We start from the raw sequence: 14,766 nt of genomic DNA on the forward strand, positions 1-14,766 counted from the left end.
CCTGCCTGGGGAAGACTTGGTGAGGAAGAGAACTGGTTGGGTGAACAGATTTGATCCTTGATGCAGCTCCAATAAATGTAGTGACAACCGGAAACTTCTTTAGATAAATGATGACAGCCATGCAGCCTGTCTTGGTAGGAGGTTTCAAAATGAATTTCCTCTGCAGAGGTGCTAGGTTGTTTGCTTAGCAGATTGTACTTCTGAGATCCACCCTCTCTCTGAACCACAGCTGATAAGTGGAAGCATCTGGATTCTCCAGGCTCACTGGTCTGGGAGGATGAGAGGGTGGGGTTCTGGGCTGGGACTGAGGACACCTGGAATCCAGCCCCACTCACGGCTGGCCCACAGGCGTGGCATTTCATCTCTGCCTCTCAGCGTCCGTGGGTTCATACTGATGTTCTCCAAATTCTTTCCAAGTTCTAGTATTTTATAATTCCACGAATGTGTAATTTGGTTCCTAGCTGAAGAATATGGTCTTAATAGATGAAGGCAATGCCAAAATGAAATTGCCTCATTCCGTTATGAAATGTCTCTGGCTTTCCAAAAGGAGTGGGTCGAGATTCAGCCAGATGAATAATGAGGATAATCAAATATGTCTCTAAATCCAGGATGCAGAGTCTGGTCTTTAATGACTCGGAGGTGATGCCCTCTGCTTCCCTAACAACCCCACCCTCACGGTCTGACCTAGGTTTCCTGGTTGGGGGGAATTGTTCTTGATCTCTGGCCAAGGTTGTTCTCTTGGATTCAGAGCTGGTTTCAAGTCTCTGTCATTCTAGAGAGGCTTTCCTCTGTTCTCAGGCGCCCAGCAGAGGCAGCCCACGCCCTCTCTCCACTCGTACTGAGGATGGATGTGTCAGAGCAAGTCGAGTCATGGGGAAGGCATGAGCTCTCCTACGTGCTCCCCAGACAGGTCCCTCCAGGGCTGTTTCCTCTGGAACCAAAGCCAAACAGAGATAGCTCTAAAATTCTACAAAGCCTATTTGTTCCCAGGTGAAGTACATTGTTTGGCGATTAGCATAAAATTGATAGAGGGCCTTTTCTGAGGAAAGCTGCCCAGTGATGAGAACTGGTCACCCTTAATATAACTGGAATATAACTGGGCACTTTCTAGCACAGGCGAGTATGATTGACCATCTCCACATTTTTAAAGCACTTGGCTATTGATGAAGCCCTCTTTGTACGCATTGCATCAACTTAATGGCCTCACAGCAACACTATCTGATGGGTAGTATTAAATCCATTTGACAGATGAGGAACATGAAGTTTAGGCAGACCAAGTTTTGTCCAAAGTCACATAAATAACAAATAAGGACTGATTCTGTGACCTAAACCCAAGTCTTCTAAGCCTGAGTTCAGAGTTCTTAACATTAACACAACAGAACCAGGAAGTCAGCTCAAATCCCCATCCCCACATAAACAGGAAGAATTCTCTGACTCTTTCTTGGTCGCCAATCTCGTGACTCATCGGGCCAATTTGTTTGCCAATATCATGTTTATGGTTGGTTAGTCATTTTTCTGAGAACCTATATGGCTCAGGCTGAAAAGAAATTAAGCAGATAAGATACTGGGGCTGCTCTTTAGAAGTCTACGTTCCGGAGAGGCATTTCGAGTGCGAGAACAATGTTTCATTAATATGTTTTTGGTTTAAAGTGAAAGCAGAATGAGGGGCAAGGGACTCCAGAAAAGTTTTTATAGGAAAAAGTGTTCCACCAAGGCAAATTAATGTCATCAATACATTCATTCATCCATCAAATATTTACTAAGCATCTTTTATGTGTCAAGCTCTGACTAGCAATTGAGGACATGATGATAAATCACATTCAGTCTCCACCATCAAGAAACTTATAGTTCCTGGGGGCCAGGTAGAAATGTCAGTAAGTCATTGCAAACAGAGCGGTGATAAGTGCTCCAGAAGAGACACATGTGGAAAGTTTTGTGGTGCACAGAGTCAGAGAAGAGGTGATATATTACCCAAACTGTAAGGGATTAATAAAACGTGCCAAATAAATAAGAAGGGCATGATCATTTGAGAAAATCAGCAGCAGCAGCACCACCACCACCATATAATTACCTCCTATGCAGCAGACGTTGTCCTAAGCATTCTGTACGCATTAACTTATTTGATGCTCACAGTAAACGACACTGTTATTACCCGCCTTTTTCAGATCAGGAAAATGACCAGAGAGATTAGGTGGCTTACCCAAAGTCACCCAGCTAGTAAGTGGCAGAGTCAGGATTTGAACCTGTGCCATCTGACTCCAGAGATCACGTGGTTGGCCGTGGTGATTCCTAAAGCGGAAGGAACGACAGGTGCAAAGAAGAGGAGGGGTGTGTGTGTCGGTGTGAAGAATTAGGAGCATTTCAGCATGGCTGGAGCATGGGACACAAATTATGTATACACATTGCTCTCCAGCCTTTTATTCTGTACCCTTCTCCTGTTTTCTCACCATTCTCTCCATATAGTACTCTTTTAAATGCATGTTAATGGTTTGAGTTTTTGAACAATACCAGCGATGCAGGCTTGGGCTCCAAATCTGCAAAAAAAAAATGCTAGCTCATGGTTACAACCTCTTAGAGATGGGGTAATTTTTTCTTCTCTTTCCCCTGGCTCTGATGTTGCCACAAAGGTGAGGAGGTGTCTGTGGAAACCCTGGTAATCCCTGACTTCTGTCTTCTTGCTTCAATAACCCATTAAAACCACAGTTCAGTTTTGCAGCTTGGAAAATCCAAATTGAAAAATGCCTTCACAGGAAGGGTGGCTTTGATGTTCTGAGTACTTCCCTGAGTTCTTGCTTTCTCCTTGACTTGGGCCTGGAATTTCTTACCATCTTGTCAGCAATTTGATGCTCTTGTGAAGATCAACAGAAAAACTATCCAGCGTGCTTAGTTATTTTCAGCAGGAGTGTCGATCTAAATTACTAGTCTTTAAACACAGGAAATTCAAAGTTCCAAGACTCATCCAACTTTCACAACAACCCTGTGATGTAGACACAATCAACCTGATTTTTCCAATGAGGCAAATATGATTCAGGGGGTTTAAATGACTTACAAAAGGTCACACAGCTGACAGATGATGGGGCCAGGATTCTAACCCAAGTTTCTTTAACTTTAATTCACACATCTTGCTCTCCCACCACATTTCCAGGTTCACTATTCACTAGCTGCGTGACCTTGGGGAAGTCACTTAACCTCCCTGTGTTTAAATTTCCTCATTTGCAAAATGAAGATAATGACAGAATCGACATAAAAGAATTGTGCAGATGAGATAGGTGCCTACATGTAAAGCATTTATAGCTACATCATGCACATAGAAAGAACTTAACAAATGCTTGTAGTTCCTAACGTTATTATAATTCTCTAGGGAAATCAAACTTGTCTAGAGGCTGGAAGTTTATGACCTATTTAGAGAAAAATACTTGCCAATCTCTCTCCTCTTATTTATTCATTCACCATTTATAGGCAACCTTCAGTGTGTAAGGGCTTCTACACAGTGTACACTTAGGCTGTGCAGAGCTTTGGGCCAAGGCCATGGGTCTGTCCACACACTGGAGTTCTAGTTTCCAGCAGAGGAGTTACTTCTTCTCTGGTCTCTAGGGTAAGAGAGCAGGCCTGTGTGAGTAAACCGTTTTGGAGTTACAGTGTGTATTGATCATATTTCCTATTCTCTTCTCCTGTTTCTGAAGTCTTGCTTCTTTCAGTCTCCAGCTATTAATACACAGTGGCCACCTTCCAAAATGGGGGTTACTATTGTGGAGCTTCTGCCACCAGACCCTTTCATTCCCCAAATTACAGGAATTCTAAAGCATTAGTTGATTGCTTCTTTCTTCTTCTTCTTTTTTTTTTTTAAATGTCATCTAGCCCTTTAGAGACTACCAGACCCTCTCTGAAAGATGACAGGCCACACCCAGCAAAGCCAGAGATTCATCCATCAGATGAATAGTTGACTAACCACAAATATGCGTCAAGCACTTGCCATGTGTACAGCACTTCAGGTTGGCACCAGGGAAGAAGTGAAGGCAACCATGACACAGCCCCATGCAAAGGTAAACAGAACAGTAGCCCATAAATAACAGTTTCGCTTAACAGGAGAAGACTGTCATAAGGCAGTACTGGGGTGCAAGGCGAATGAAATAGTGATCCATGCTGAATGCAAGGAATTCAGAAGGGAAAGAGGGAAGCGTGCACGTACGTGCATCTGTGTGTGCTTTGTTATGGGTGTCGGCGTCCCACTGGGGAGGCAAGTTGAGTGAGAACACTCTTCATGGGATAAGAGGTGGGTCAGGGTGCAGGAAATATGAGGAAGGCCCAGAGGCAATATATCCAGTTAGAGCGCAGAGATTCTAGGGGTAGAGCCAAGGTCATATTAAGTATTTAATGTGAAGGATGAGTCAAGGCAACCCGTGTGAAATCAAGCAGTGGCCACCCTGACTTTGTTTATTTCAACCAGTTGGCCCACCTACACACCACATCAGACAAGTTTAATTAAGGTCAGATCAGAGGAATGGCTAATATTTAAGCACTGGAATCAAATTCAACTTTATCTCAGTTTTCCTCTTTAAAACCTGCTCCCTGTGGGCTACTAGCTTGCTATCCAGTTTTTCAGGGGTGTGGCGAGTCCCGAAGGCATCAGCACTTTTTCTCAAACTGTTGGCCTCAAGCGATCCTCCTGCCAGGGCCTCCCAAACTGCTGGAATTACAGGCATGAGCCACTGTACCCTGCCATCAACACATCTTGTAATAATCACCTAGAACCCTTCACTCTTGCCCTTGAGAATGGGAAAGTGAAAGGCCTCCTAATTTAGAGACCTACTAGACTGTGAAGCAGAAGGGTCAGCTTCTGGTCATTGAAAAGAAACTGAACCCAACCACGCTTGTTCTGGCCCCTGAATCCTGAATGTCCTACAGCTTGTTTCTGTTCTCATTCTGTTTCCTTCTGGGTCTTCATTCCCTTACATGAGGTCTTGCCCCTAACCATTGGACCTGGATGAAGTGAAGCATAAGGAAGGGGTTGAAGAAAGTGGTTAAGAACTAAGAACAACAGCAAAAAAAAGGTTCATTCTCTGTGGTTCCTGGCATGCATTGTAGAAGTGGGCATGGCTTTTTAAAGTATTGACTGGGTTGGACCATTTGTCAGTATAAAATGGCATAAAATAGTATTGATATGTTTGTTGCGTTTACATTTTATCAAGATGTGATCTAATTGAAGTCTTTTTTTTTTTGAGACAGAGTCTCACTTTGTTGCCCAGGCTAGAGTGAGTGCCGTGGCGTCAGCCTAGCTCACAGCAACCTCAAACTACTGGGCTCAAGCGATCCTTCTGCCTCAGCCTCCCAAGTAGCTGGGACTACAGGCATGTGCCACCATGCCCGGCTAATTTTTTCTATATATATTAGTTGGCCAATTAATTTCTTTCTATTTATAGTAGAGACGGGGTCTCGCTCTTGCTCAGGCTGGTTTTGAACTCCTGACCTTGAGCAATCTGCCCGCTTTGGCCTCCCAGAAAGCTAGGATTACAGGCGTGAGCCACTGCGCCCAGCCTAATTGAAGTCTTTAGTACTAATAATTTCATTTTTCTATTTTATACATCATTCTGTATAAAACACGGATATCGTTGCAGACCTAGTTGCTCTGTATTTCTTAATGTCTCCAGTTAGTGGTTGTGAGGTGTCATCAAGCCACTTCTTTCTTGTGTTACTTTGAGAGAAGGGATGAGGGAACGAAAATAGCAGGATGAGCAATGGAAAAAGGAGGGAGTAGGGGTTTAACCTTGGTCCCCAAGAGGCAGCAAAGGAAAAACAACCCACAAAGCAAATGAGAAATCCAGAAAGTCATTGAAAGGAGAGGGAAACGCCTCAGGAAATGCAAGAGAAAGCAAAGGCGGAGGGGAGGAAATAGATAGAGCCTGACAGTCCCAGGCATGGGCACTAATGGGACTGGGATAGTCCCAATGGGAGGTGGAGGCATTTTCCAGAAAGATTAAAGCCGGTCACTGCTGGAGACAAAAAGGATGTTGGAAGTAGAGGGCATCATGAGATGACTGCTCTGCCATGGTCCACGTACTAGGTGCCAGCTGCGGTAAAGTCCTTTGAGTAGGAGCTAAGAACAGAAACTGATCCTCTACATGGCAGACACATACTGCAGAGCCTGGAATTAAATCCAACATAGATCCCTTAAAGAAACACAAAGCAGTGTACGGAGGTACAGAGGTACATTTCCAACAGCTGCCTGGGTGTTCAGGGTTGCAGCTGGGCTGAGCTGGGGGTCTCTGTAGATTCAAATGGACCGAGCCTTTGACCACAAAGGAGAAGGGAACGGGAATTTGTTGAGCACCACAACAATGCCATGAAGAGGATCCTATTACCTCCACTTCACAGGTGAGCGAAGAGATGGAGCATACGGTGACAATACATTATTCATCCCTGCCCAAGGTCACGCTGCGCAGGAGTGTGACGCTGGGATTTAAACCCCAGCCTTTCCATCCCCAAGCCTTACCGCTTACATCATGCTGGGCACTGTTTCACTTTTTGAAATCTCACCTAGGGCTAACTTCTTTATATACTTTCTCTGAGCTATAACAGGATCCAGCCATGTGCTTAAGTGTCAGCATGTCAGCATTTCAAAAACTGCCACTTCCACATGACCCTAACACCTAGAGCTAAAATTGGACGGGAGCTCAGAGCCCAGGCATCTCTTTCCTTTCCTGATGATTTCATGGGGTGGTGGTGCGGCAGGGAGCCCTGAGTGGGTAGAGTCCAGATTAGGAAATATATCCTTAACTGGCACTTTGGCTTGTGCTCATGTATTTCTTTCCTTATATCCATAACCTTATTTAAGAAATATAGACCCCGGAAGAGGAAACACAGTCCATAGGTTTTTCCTTCTGTTATTTGGAGGAATTATGTGATACAATTACTTTATATCTTTGTTAAAACATTTTATTATGTCTTGCATCTGAAATTATTTGAGACTAGAAGCATTTTTAATAAAAAATCAGCTGTTCAGGAGGAGGTAACTAATATTCATTGTGAGCCTGTTATGTGTTGGGTGCTTTAACTGTATTTATTATACTTTGGGAGGAAGGTATTTACTATGCTTACTTTATAGATAAGAAAACCGAGGTTCAGAGATATTATAAATAGTAGGTGGCAGAGCTGGGATTTGAACCCAAGGACACTTAAATCTTGACTGGGCAGCATGTCAGTCTTTAAGAAGGAAGTGTGGAAATTAAAGGAGGTAAAATCTTTAAGGAGCTTAGAGCAGTAACTAACATAGTAGGCCTTAAATAAATGTTAAGTATTGTTCCTGGCCTTATGACTACTGGGAGACCATCTGTACAACTATCTTTTAAAGAGAATTTCTGATATATTAGTTCCTCAAAGACATCTGGCAGATGGACTAATACTTGGAGATACGACAGTGATTATTATTCTGAGGACAACACTGGCACGTTACATTTGCAGAGTGATTTAGTGTTGTTTCCAATGTGTCTCCATTCTTAGGGCGCAAAGACAGTCATACAGGTTTGCAGAAAGCTATCGGTTTGTCCTTTCATAGACAAAGGCTGGAAGGAAAGATACAGGAATTGTATGAGTCCTGCCTGCCGGTGGCAGTTTTACAAAGGCAAGGCAAGCGCAAGGCAAGCTCGGGCCTTCCTTGTGATTAGCAGAAAACAGTCCTGGGTCAGAGATAAGAGACAGACAGGCTGAGTCAGTAGAAGAAAGCTGGCCTGGAACTCTATCTGATGAAACGTTCCTGAAATTGGTGAAGAGGTTCAGGGTGAGCTTATTACTGAAGACAAGTCTCATTAAGGTAAGATCAGAGGAACTGCTAATATTTAAGGACTGCAGGGTCAAATTTCATCTCAATTTTCCTCCGTAAAACTTGCCCCATGTGGGCTACTAGCTTGCTATTCTACTTTTCGGGGGTTTGGAAAAGTAAGTTACACTTTGGTCATGGTACCCCACACTCTTTGTGTGTCTCTGCTCATGCTGTGCTCATGCTGTGTGCCTTCTCTGCCTTGGCCCCTCCTGCTCACTCTGCAGGACTTACTGTAGTGCCTAGTTCCCCATGGAACCTTCCTGAACTGCTCCTCTCCCTCCTCCTCCCTACTCTGGGTTAAGTGCTCCTCCTCTGAGCTGGAGGAGACCCCAGGCATACTTCTCTACCTGTTTCATACCTCTATCGCTTTGAAGTTATCTTTTTTCCTGCGTTGAAAATATTTATGTGTCTGAGTCTCCTTTTAGACAGAAGCACCTGGGCCTTATGTCTTCATCAACATAGTGGCTGGTATGCAGTGGGCGCTCAAGAAAGAGGACTCAAACTGACATGCCTCCAAAACAGAATGAACCAGTCTTTCAGTTAACCAAGCAGATGGTTGTCAGAATCACATGACTATTAAAAGCAAACTATCTTTACTTTTTTTTTTTTGAGACAGGGTCTCACTCTTTTGCCTGGTTAGAGTGCAATGGTGTCATCATAGTTCACTGCAACCTTAGTCTCCTGGACTCAAGCAATCTTCCTGCCTCAGCCTCCCGAGTAGCTGGGACTACAGACTTGTGTCACCATACCTGGCTAATTTTTCTATTTTTTTGTAGAGATAGGGTCTCACTATGTTGCTCAGGCTGGTCTCAAACTCCTGGGCTCAAGTGATCCTCCAGCCTCTGCCTCCCAAGGTGCTAAGATAATAGGCATGAGCCACCACCACACCTGGCTTTTTGGTTTTGTTTTTTGTACTCTCCCTAATTGCTGAATCCTATTTTGAGGGATAAAAAGATAAAAAGACATTTGGAGAAATTACCACAAAATTACCACACATGACAACAATGAAAGTTTGGGTGATAGATTTTATCTCTCCCAGAAGTAGACTTCCTTGAGCCTATCTAATGTTGCCACTGATTCATTAAATGTCTCTTTAGGTCAACAGCCAGAAATGGAGATAGATCCTGACTTCCACAGCAGCAGGTTACCTCTAGCAGGTCTTTTTTCCAGTTCTAAACTGGGATCCAATCCTGTTGTAGGCCACGGTATGCAGGATTTGAACTTCCTTGGCACAGGAATGAAAGATTGTGATCCAGTTGGTAGCTGAAATTCCATGTTTATGCAGAAGAACATCTGAAGATTTTGTCTCCAGTGCAGCCCGGTTACGGTCACGCTCGGTATTTAAAGAATGAAGCGAAGCAACCACGGAAAGAGATAAAATGGCAAGAACTCTCCGTCCAGAGTCTGTGTAGTTGTTTCAAATCTGAATAGGCTTCATAACTGGAAAAGGAAAATAAGAAGAGAGAGGTTGGGGGTGGGGACAGAGATATGAGCATTTATCTACCAGAGCTGGCATGGAATCAGTGGTGTGTCAGCTTTGGAGTGGAGGGAACATAAACTATTTAGAACAAGATACATGTGGGCTCCTGGCCCTGGCATGTGCTAAATGATGTTGGCACAAAGTTATTCATTGCAAAATTGTTTATAGCAGCAAAAGATGGGGAACAACCCAATGTACCCCAGTAGAGGACTGCTAAATTAGCTTATGGTTTGTCCATACAAAGGAATAGTGCGTAAATGGAAAGGAATGAGGAAGCTCTTTATGTGCTGGTATGGAAAGATTTCAAGATACATAAAGAGAAAAACGCAAGGCCATGGGACAGTTTGTATAATATGCCATGTTTTGTGTAAAAATGGAAAAGAATAAGAACATGTACTCTCTTCACTGGAATACACATAAAAAAATGCTAAAAGTGTACAACAAGGAACAACTGAGGTGGTTACTTGTGTATGTGGTGAGGAAGACAGATGGGGGAAAGTAGATATTTGGGGGTCAGTGGGACGGGAGAGCATACCTTTCTATGCTTTTTATTTTTGAATCATGTGACTGTATTATGTATTTATAAATCAAATCAGAAAAGGACAGTTGTTCTTCCACCTTGTTATCAGTTGACCCTGGCAAGTTATCTAACACCTCCCAATCTCAGTTTGGACAGTAGGGAAATGGGGATGTTTATATGTGTCCCCAGGTCCCTCACCGATGGAACGGCACTAGCCTAGTGCCTGGGGGAATAGATGCTCTCGCAAACGTGGGGTCCGTTGTCCCTCCCCATGGCAGGGCCAGGGTCTCTCTGCCCTGGGCAGGATTGTGATCCACCTGCTCCCATTCCTCAAGAAACACTTCAGAGGCAACTTTCTCCAGCTTGCCTTGTCATGAATGCGAACGCTCACTCCCATAAAACATGCCCAGTGACCTCAAAAGTTCAAAAGCCTCTGAACACGCCTCCTGGAGGCGGAGCAGCCTCTAGAAACCTGTTTCCTTCTTCCCCTTGGGTGATTTCTCCCAGTGCAGCTCCTATTACAGAGTCAGCTCTCACCCAGCCTCCTGGGGAGCAGCTTTCAGAATCCAAGAGAAGTGAGGGGGGACCCTCCGGAGTCCTGTTATCAGGGAACCTAAACTTCTGCCCTGGGGGAGGCCTGGTAAGCGTCCCAGGAGGGGCTTACGGGGCCAGCCGGGCCTCTCTCTAACCGCCAGGCTGGCATCTGCTCTCCTGCAGGCTGTGCAGACAGCCCCAGGCAGCGCGTGCGGATGCGGGGAAAGAACAGAGCGTTCCGGGCTGAACAAAGCCAGCTGCGGACTTGCTCCGGCCCTTTCGTCCCCTCGGCGAAGGGACCAAGCGCGGCCTCTAGCGGCCGCTCCTACGCACGCTCTCCGCAGTTCTCAGACTCGGTGGGACTCGCTCATCTCAAACTAGGCCACAGTCCCGCAGCGTGACCCTGTCCTCTGAAAACCTTCGCCAGGCGGAGTCGTGGCCGGCCCCGAGGGCAAGTGCGTGAGTCAGGCTGGACCTGCAGCCCATGCAGCTCGGATCCAGAATTCAGGACCAGCTCGAGTTCCCTCCCCAGTGAGCCCACCTTCTTAACACACAATGCATGCAGAACTCCTCCCCCAGCTCCTCAAGCCAGGCCTACTCTCCGCCTCCAGTCCTGTCCCCCTTCCCACCTCAATTACCCTGGGCTGCCAGGGGGAACTTCATCTCAGACAGCGGCTGGCAGCCTTGGTGGCTGCGTTCTTTGAAGCTCCTCTGCACAGACCTGGAGACCTAGTCTTTGTTGGATGAATGAAACCATTCACTGGGTGGATTGAGAGTGGACCTGAAGCTGAACCTGACCCATTCACCTTAACCTATCTTCTAGGTTGTTTAAAAACTTATAAATATCAACTCTTTTCTTGTTACAAATGTTGGTGTTGTGGAATGCTGTGTTAGAAATACTGGTCACATCACTCCATCTGCTTTCATGGAAGATCAGTATAAATTCTCTGTGCCCTACTGAAAAAAACAAACACTTGAGCTCTCATTGGGTACATGAAACTGTTTCAGGGGCTAGGCACTGTGTTTCCTCTAACCCAAGGTGGATCCCTTTAGGGCAATTAAAAGCCTATAACATGGTATTTACTTTTTTCCTTCAAATTTCTGTTTTCTATATTACAAGCTACCATCCACAGAGGGTCATAAATCCCCTGGAGAAGTCATATGTTATACCACGTGGTTGCCTTTGCATCTGTTTTGCAGCTGTTCACTTTGCAGTTTTTATTCTGCCTTTTGGAAACCCTAGAGCAGCTTCTCAAACGTTAATGTGCATACGAATCACTTGGGGATCTTGTTAAAATGCAGATTTTGAGTCAGGAGGTCTGGGGAGGGCTGGGGTTCTACAGTTCTAAGGAGAAGCCAGGTGGTGCCAATTCTGCTGCTCTGGACACCACACTTAGAGCAGTGAGGTCATTGAATAATAGGAACAAAAGGATTGTGAGAACACTCACCAGCAGCAGTGAGAAGCAGCGTGGCTGTGGGGAGAGCGGTAGGAGGAGTTTTCCTTGGTGATTCTGATCCAGCCTTTTCCTCACCCTTACACTTTCCCTTTTCTTGTAAATTTCCTTAACTGCTGTCTTTCTGGGTTGGAGAGAAACTGTGAGAGCAAAGCCAACAGCCACGTTGTTACAGGATTTGTGGGTAGCGTCTTATGCTACTTCAGGTCTTCTGGGCTGGAAGAAAACAGAAAAGTACTGCAGCCACCTGTAACTGAAACCGGTGTGACCTCCATACTCTGCACTGTGTCAGCATCTGGAAACAGACCCTAAGCCAATGGCTTCAATTCCCTCAACTTTCTTTTGCTAATGTGACAGAGGCAGCAGGCATCTGCAAGGAACTATCATATAATCTGCTGTCTCACCTTTCCCTGCGCTGTGCTGCATAATTGTTGGCCTAGGGAGAGGCCAAGTGTCCTGCGCAATTTTATGATCTTTAGCAGTCCCTCTGGACTCTATCACTAGATGCCAGTTAGCACCCCTCAATTGTGACAACCAAAAATTTCTCCAGACATTGCCAGATGTCACCTCGGGGGCCAAAATTGCCCCTGGTTGAGAACCACTGCTGTAGGATAGGATCAGGTATAGTTTGTCAGTTCTACTGAATGCCCACCGTCCTCAGTATTACCTATCTTCCTTTTCAAATTCCATCTTATTTACCACTTTCTTAGCAGAATGTTTCTAAGTGGGACACCACCAGGTAAAACTTCCAAATAACTGAAGCTAAGGCATTGGGTTTGTATTCTGTGTGGATTCTAATTGATTAGTCCTGGCTACTAGAGACACTGGGTTGATAATGATTCTGAGGATGCCCAGGTCTACCAGGGGTCTAAGTGCAGGTACAGCGTGTGGGTGCCATTATGCTTGCCATGGTTGATCCCTTTTCAAACTGTAAATTGCCATCTTTCCTTGCACCCCAATATTCAGTTTGCTCTCCATAGGGCCCTAGCTGTGGTCTGATGGAAGTCACGTTGGCCGTGGGGTCTAAAGATTCAAATTGGAATCCCAGCTATGCCACTTACCATGACCTTGAATGAGTGGGTTGATTTACTTTCCCCTCAGCTTGGAAGATGGGCTGTTCATTCCCAGCTCATAAGGTGTGTGTGAGGATTAGAAGAGATGACAAATGAAAGCATCTACATAGCACCTGGCTTATGGGGAGTGCTCAATCGTTTATGTATGTTTACACAGCCCTTATTTATTCATCCAATACGTAGGGACATCGATTTGGGGGCAGAGAATATGATCCTAATCCGAGCATTTGGACAATTTCAGAAGATGGAAATAGGGCCCTTACAAGGCTTGTCCAGGAGAAAGGAAAGCGCTGGGAAGATTGGGCCAAATAGCCTCTCAAAACAAGGGTTTATTTGGAAGCCTTCAAACTGGCTCCCACTGAGGGAAGAAATATCTCTATTAGTAGAGATGGCTCATTAGGGAAGCCCTAAGGAGCTCTCAAAGTGTGGTCCTGGACCAGCAGCGTCAGCATCACCTGAAATCACAAAAGGACAGCCCCTGGATCTCCACCGCTTTGTGGGCAGGGTACTCAGGCCTGCACTCAGAGTCGTTTTCTCTTAGACTTGGTTCTCACAAACTATTGACTTTTTCTTTCTTAATCCATAGCAGAGAAGCAGCAGCAAATAAGAAGAGGTGAAGCGGAGCTATTAGAAGTTGGACCAATGAAGGTAGAAATAAGGTGACAATGAAAAAAGGATGAAAAAAAAAACCCCAAATGTCAAGTCTGCACTTGGGCAAACAGCAACATACCTCCTCAGTGTCCTGTGGGTATTACTTAATATTCTAAAAGTATCTATAATGTTGGCCTAGAATTATCAAGAGAAATTTCAACCATGTTTTATGTTTTGTTTAAAATTGCAGGAAGGCATAGACTTCAGAAAGATTTTTGTTTGTTTGTGTGTGTGTTTGTTTATTTGAGACATGGTCTCTCTTGCCTGGCTAGAGTGCAGTGGTGTGATCATAGCTCACAGCAACCTCAAAGTGCTAGGCTCCAGCGATCCTCCTGCCTCAGCCTCCCAGGTTGCTGGTACTACAGGCACTCGCCACTATGCCTGGCTAAGTTTTTTTTGTTTTTTGTAGAAATGGGGCATTTCACTATGTTGCTCAGGCTAGTCTCGGAACTCCTGGCATCAGGTGATTCTCCGACCTTGGCCTCCCAAAGTGCTGGGATCACAGGCATGAGCCACCACACCTGGAAGATTATTTTTTTTAAATAAAAAATACACTTCAAATAAAGTTTGAGTACTTTAAGGCGTTAGCTTTATTTATTTGGGAATTTCACTTTGTGGCATGCTTCCTTCCCCAAGAATAACTTGTTAGAGGTCAAGAGCCATGCCCATACTTGTTTCCACTCCTATTGGAGCACACTGTAAGAACTCAATGAGTCCATGTTGGTTGATTAAGCTTCTTTGTAGGCATTGGGGGAAAAAATAGAGTAAACTCAATTGTTCTGTAATCATCGTGCTGTTCCCACCCTGCACAATTATTGCTTCTGTCTTCAAAGCCAAATGTTCCTTGCTGATTTTCTGTACTGTTTGCTTTTTTTCTTCTTTGGAGAAAATGAAATCTATGCATGGAAAGCAACCTTGCTGAGAACATTTTTTTCTTTTCTATATTGTCTCTCCATGTCGCTGAAGTCGCCTGCTAGCTCCCTTCAGGTATTAATCATACTTACAGATCTTCAGGAGTTAAGTGAATTTCATCCCTTTGTGACCAGCTATGAAAATCATTGATTGTATCAGGGATTGGCTATCTGTTGAGTTGACTTATTAGGGAAGGCCTAATGAGTTCTCTGAGCCTGGTCCAGGGACCAGCAGCATCAGTATCACCTGGGAACTGGCAGAAATGCAGAATTCCAGGCCCCACTCAGACCTGAATGAGAAACACAACGGGGTGGGGCCCAGCAATC

At 44.9% G+C, this 14,766-nt stretch overlaps 1 long non-coding RNA gene across 1 annotated transcript in view; it reads left to right on the plus strand.

The window, feature by feature from the left end:
• LOC109731075 (uncharacterized) overlaps window positions 1–13,683 on the plus strand; it is a 39,151-nt gene extending 25,468 nt beyond the window's left edge. The window contains exons 3-4 of the long non-coding RNA XR_012920080.1: window positions 3,859–4,043; window positions 13,464–13,683. This is a non-coding gene — a long non-coding RNA (uncharacterized LOC109731075). The remainder of the gene's footprint in view (window positions 1–3,858; window positions 4,044–13,463) is intronic.
• The last annotated feature ends 1,083 nt before the right edge of the window (window positions 13,684–14,766 follow it).

The sequence above is a fragment of the Microcebus murinus genome, chromosome 7 (assembly GCF_040939455.1).
Source record: "Microcebus murinus isolate Inina chromosome 7, M.murinus_Inina_mat1.0, whole genome shotgun sequence".
Lineage (NCBI taxonomy): Eukaryota > Metazoa > Chordata > Mammalia > Primates > Cheirogaleidae > Microcebus > Microcebus murinus.